General features: G+C 41.5%; 1 pseudogene; it reads left to right on the top strand.

Annotated features, from left to right (window-relative positions):
* The first annotated feature begins 1,460 nt into the window (after positions 1 to 1,460).
* On the top strand, positions 1,461 to 2,244 carry LOC118574725 (annotated as a pseudogene).
* The last annotated feature ends 3,837 nt before the right edge of the window (positions 2,245 to 6,081 follow it).

Raw genomic sequence — 6,081 nt, forward strand, 5'->3', positions numbered from 1 at the left:
ATGATTAGTTGAAAATACTTTCTGGGTCTTTGAGCTGGGATACTTCTTCCTCTGTTCCTTTTCTTCTTATATTTGGTCTTTTCATTGTGTCCCAGATTTCCTTGATGCTTTGTGTCAGGAATTTTTTAGATTTAACATTTCTCTGACCAATTTATCCATTTTTTTGTATTGTACCTTCAATACCTGAGATTCTCTGTTCCATGTCTTGTAGTCTGTTGGTGAAGTCTGCCTTTGCTGTTTCTGTTCGAATTCCTGAATTTTTCATTTGCAGAATTCCCTCAGTTTATGATTTCTTTATTGATTCTATTTTCATGTCTTGAACAATTTTATTTATTTATTTCAATTGTTTGTTTTCTTCTGGCTTTCTTTAAACAATTTATTCATTTCCTCCAGTTGTTTGATTATGTTTTCTTGGATTTCTTTAAGGAGTTTGTTCATTTTCTCTTTTAGGACCTCTATTATCTTTATAAAGTTGGTTTTAATGTCTTTTTTCTGTGCTTCAGTTATGTTGGAATATCCAGGGACCTGCTGTGGTAGGACAGCTGGGCTCTGGTCCAGAAATATTGTCCTGGGTGTTGCTGATTGTATTCTTATGCTGGCATCTAGGCATCTGGGTTTGGGGTAATTATAGATCTAGCTGCTGATATATGTCTTTATTTGGTAGATGTTTTGTTCCTTGGTTTCTGTTTCCTCTATTGATTTTCAGTGTGTGTTGGCTGTGTGTTGCCTGTTTTACTGGCCTGCTTGACTGGTATGTTCAAGGGGAATGCCTGCTGGTGTTGGAGGCTGGGGGAAGGGGAGGGCAAGGGGAGATGGTCTGTTGAAGTGCTAGAGGTAACTAACCCTGATAATTGGGACTTGGATAACAGAGAGAGTTGAGAAGATCCACTGGTAGTCTACCTGGTAGTCTGGCAGGAATGGCCTGTATTTGAGCAGGGGGTGTGGTTGAATTGGGGGCTGGGACACAGTGACAAAATGGGGAGGAGAGGCCAGGAAGTGGTGATATGTGGGATCCATAGGAGGTGTAGACAGGAGGGAGAGGAGGCTGCTGGTGGTGTTCTGTTGCAGTTCTAGGGGCAACCCTGAGAATTGGGTCTGGGGAAAGAGAGAGCATGGAGAAAGTTCATGGGCAGCCTACCTGGTCTTCTAGTCCTATAATCTATTTTAAGATTTATTTTTCTTTTATTTATGTGTATGTCTGTGCAAGATGTGTGCACATGTATTCAGGTGCCCAAGGCATCAGATATGGGTATTGGAAATCAAACTTGGGTCTTCTGCAAGTGCCATACATGCTATTAACCACTAAGCCATCTTTTTGGATTGCAGCATTTTAAAATTCCAAGTTGGTCATCTACTCTGGGTCTTCACTACTGCTTCCACACCATGACCTGGGAGACTTTAACAGCCAGACCTTGCTCCTCTAAGAGTGTCTAGCTTCTAGTTGTTGCAACTCTACCATCATGTTGGAGGCCCATCTGGTCCATGGCTCCATCCTGAAGAAGGTGCTGGAGGTACTCAAACACTTCATCAAAAAGGCTTGCTGGGACATCAGCTTGGATGGCATGAGCCTGCTGAGAGTAGACACAAATATCTCCTTGGTGTAGCTCACCCTGTACTCTGAAAGATGCATGGTGCTTCAATCACAACCAGACCATGGGCATGAACCTCACCAGTATGTCCAAAATATTAAAATGTATTGATAATGAAGACATCACTACATTAATGGCTGAAGATAATGCTGATGCCTTAGTGCTGGTATTTGAAGCACCAAATCAAAAGAAAGTTTCAGACTATGACATGAAGTTAATGGACTTAGACATTAAGCAACTTGGAATCCCAGAACAGGAGTACAGCTGTGCAGTAAAGATACCTTCTGATGAATTTGCAATTATATGCCTGGACCTCAGCCATGTTGAGGATTTTGTTGTTGTATCCTGTGCAAAGGACAGAGTGAAGTTTTCAAAAGTGGAGAGCTTGGAAATAGAAACATTAAGTTGTCACAAACAAGTAATGTTGATAAAGAGGAGGAAGCAGTAACCATAGAGATAAATAGCCAGTTCAGCTAACTTTTCACTGAGGTACCTGAACTTTTTCACAAAAGCCACTCCACTGTCTCTTACATTAACACTCAGAATGTCTGTGGATGGATCCCTTGTTATATAGTATAAAACTGGGGACATGGGATACTTACAGTCCTATTTGGCTTCCAAGACAGAAGATGAAGAAGGATCTAGGCATTGCTAGAATCTGAGAAAACTAAGCCTTTGAGAGCTGCTTCTGAGATGCCAGCATGTTCTGAAGTCTTTTCTGTCACCGAGTTTGTTCCTGAGTACATACATGTAAAGATATCTTCAGTAAATAACCTTTTATCTCTCCACAATTTGTTTAAAGAATAAACTCCAAAGTAAAAACTGGTTTTGTTGATGTACGTATTTCTACCTTAGAAATGCTGTCTTTTTTTTAATAACAAAAGGATCTTGATGTCAAATGCAGTTTTAAGATTTTTTTCAATTTAAATCAAGTTAACTAATTTCAAGACAAAAAAGGCCAATTTATCTTTAAAAACACAATGTCTCTCTAAAAATCCAGAGTCTCTCTACTGTGAACTCCTATAAAATAAAATAAAATAAGAAAAATGTTCTGTGTTTTCTTACTTCAATAAATGAAGAACCATGGCACAGTTACAAAGCAAAACCAGAAATCAACAGTATAGGTTGGATCCTGTAGCTCAATATCCCACATCTGAGATTCACTCATAATTTCCTGCGCTCCTAAGGCTTGAGAAGCTCCATCTCTTGTGCTTTGCCATTCATAACACAGCTTGTCTCCTAGGCTCAGGCTGGCTCCACTCCACAGTTGCTGCTGTCTTTGGCTGTCATCCCACATTCCTGGCATCTCTAATATGTAACTGAGACTGCACCTTCGCCAATAGCCTCTCCCAGGTTCTCTTCAGGGATTCTGGCCTTTCTTCATGGTGCAAAGCCTCAGCTTCTCTCCATGGCTACTTCAATCTTGGGGTTTCCACTGCAACTGAGGCTGCACCTCCACCAATGGCCTCTCAGCCTCCCATGATGTCAAGCTTCAGCTGCTCTCTGTTACCCCTTCATGCCTTCAAAAGCAGTACCACATAGGAGATTCCCAAACTTTATCAATTTAAGCTGCCAGCATGCAATGCACCTTTTACCCCCTCACCTACCCATGAACCATAGCTTCTGTGTGCAGATCCAGGGGAAAATATTCATAGATTTCACCTCAATGATGCTGGTCTCTTAATCACAGTTTATTTCTCAGCCTCGGTTAACCTATGTCCCAGTAAAGCAAAAGTTTCATTTTAGTGATTCTGGTCTCTTGTTAGTCCCAGCTGATTCTTTATCTGCAGCTGACCAAAACTCACATATTCATCCTCAAAATACCACATAAATGGCCTCTTACCTCTGAAACTTCACAAGCCAAGCCTCTATCATTTGCATCTCTCTCAGAATTCCTATCTTCCAACCTCCAACAACAGCCCATTAAGTCCTGAGCACTCATTGGCTTTTTCCAGCCCAAAGTTCCAATTTCCTTCCATAATATCCCCCAACACAACATGTTCAGGTCAGTCACAGAAGTCCCCCAGATCTTGGTTTCAAATTCTGTCTTAGTTTGTTTTCTAATCCTATGATAAAAACCGTGACCAAAATCAATTTGGAAGGGAAAGAGTTAATTTTACCTTACAGTTTACAGTCCATCATGAAGAGAAGCCAGGACAGGAACTCAAGGCAGGAACCTAGAGGAAGGAAGTGAAGTAGAGACCATAGAAGAGAGCTGCTTATTGGCTTCCTTCTCATGTTTGCTCAGAATGCTTTCTTATACCACCTAAGACAATATGCCCATGGGTGGCACCATTTTCATTGGTCTGGGCTCTCTCAAATATATTCAAGAAAATACCCTCCATGGGCTGAAGAATTGGCTCAGCTATTAAGAGCACTTATTGCTCTTACAGAAGATGGGTTTAGTTTCTAGCAACTACATGGTATTTTAAACATAGTATGTTTAAACTACCCAACAATACATTTATGTGGAGAAATCATACAGCATATGGATTATGTATCAATGCAACTGCTATAAAAAAGAATGAAATATCTGATACAGAAATATGTAGAATATATTTGCCCTTGTCGATTTTCTGTTGGTATAATCAAACATTCTGACCAAAATCAATATAGATAAGGAAAGTATTTATTTCATTTTACACTTCCATGTCAAGAAGGGAATCAGGGCAGTAGCCTAAAGCAGAAACCATAGACCTCTTGCTGGTTTCTCAGGTTCACATTCAGATAGCTTCTGTGGTGGTTTGAATAAAAATAGTCTCCAGAGACTCATGGGTTTGAATGGTTGGCCCTTAGAGAGTGTCACTATTAGGAAGTGTGGCATTATTGGAGTGGGTGTGGCCTTACTGTAGAGGTGGGCTTTGAGATCTTAAAAGCTCAAGTCTGGCCAGTGTGACATTTCATTTCCTGTTGCCTTTGGATCAAAATGTAGAACTCTTAGCTCCTTCTTCAGCACCATGTCTGCCTACATGCCACCATGCTTCTTGCCATGACAATAGTGGTCTAAACCTCTGAAACTGTAAGCCAGCCCTAATTAAATATTTTCCTTTATATGAGTTGTATTGGTCGTGGTGTCTCTTCACAGCAATAGAAACCCTAAGACAAGAACTTCCTTATGCAGTCCAAGATCACCAGTCCAGGGAATTGTGTCATCCACATTGGGCTGGGCCCTCTTACATCTATTAAAAATCAAGACAATCCTACACAGACATGGCAACAGGTAATTTATAGAAGCCTGGTTCCAGCCTTGCTCTTTGCTGCTTGGTCTGCCATGATATGAAACAGCTTCTACCATCCACTCCTGCCACTGTGAAGTGAACTGTTCTACTATATGGATGGTCCAAAAACCCTTTGAAAGCATGTCTTACTTTTTTTTTTTTTTTTTTTTTTTGTTTGTTTGTTTGTTTGTTTTTCGAGACAGGATTTTCCTGTGTAGCTTTGTGCCTTTCCTGGAACTCACTTGGTAGCCCAGGCTGGCCTTGAACTCACAGAGATCCGCCTGGCTCTGCCTCCCAAGTGCTGGGACTAAAGGCGTGCACCACCACCGCCTGGCAAAATCATGTCTTACTTTTATAGCAACAATAAAACATGACCAAGGTAACATATAGAAAGAGATTGTTGTGGGCTTACAGTTTCATAAAATGAGTCTATGACCATCATAGTGGGGAGCATGGCAGCAGATAGGCAAACATGGTGATAGAGCAGTAGCTGAGAGCTTACATTTTATCCACAAGCAGGAAGCAAGCTACCTGGAAATGGTATGGGCTTTTTTTTTTTTTTTTTTTTTTTTTGCTTTGTATTTTCTTTGTTTGTTTGTTTGCTTGCTTACTTGCTTGCTTTTTGAGACAGTTTGTGTAGCCTTGACTGTCCTGGAACTAGCTCTGTACACCAGGCTGGTCTCAAACTCATAGAGATCTGCCTGCCTCTGCCTCCCATGTGAGTGCTGGAAATAAAAGCATGTGCCACCACCACCCAACTACTGTGGGCTTTTGAAACCTCAAAGCCCACCCCCAGTGGCTCCTCTAACAAGGCCACACCTTCAAATCCTTACCAAACAGTTTCGCCAACTGGGGACCAAGTATTCAAATGTATGAGCCTATTGGTACCATTCTCTTTCAAACCACCACAATGCCCCAAGGTATACTAGGAACAGAGAGTGGAATGTGGGCCAGCTTGAGCTCTGGTCTACCTCTGACCTTTTGGGGCTACCAAGCAAAGAGGCCAAAGAGATGTAGAATCCAAAGAATGGCTCCTAAGTTAAAATTGGAAAGTTATTCTCCCTTTGTGCTGGGTGCTTGGGGTCCTCGGGAACTTCAGGCTGGAGATTTGGAACATAAGAACAATCTAAGAGGAGTGTTTCCATTTCTGGTGTTTAGAAACCTCCCCCCTCCTCTGCACATTTCCGTCATCCTCAGAACAATGCAGAGATGGTGAGTCTGGGTGCAAACCAGAGGGGACAACAGCACCTCTGCTACAACCCAAATCTCAGTAA

This window comes from Onychomys torridus, chromosome X (genome assembly GCF_903995425.1).
Source record: "Onychomys torridus chromosome X, mOncTor1.1, whole genome shotgun sequence".
Taxonomy (NCBI): domain Eukaryota; kingdom Metazoa; phylum Chordata; class Mammalia; order Rodentia; family Cricetidae; genus Onychomys; species Onychomys torridus.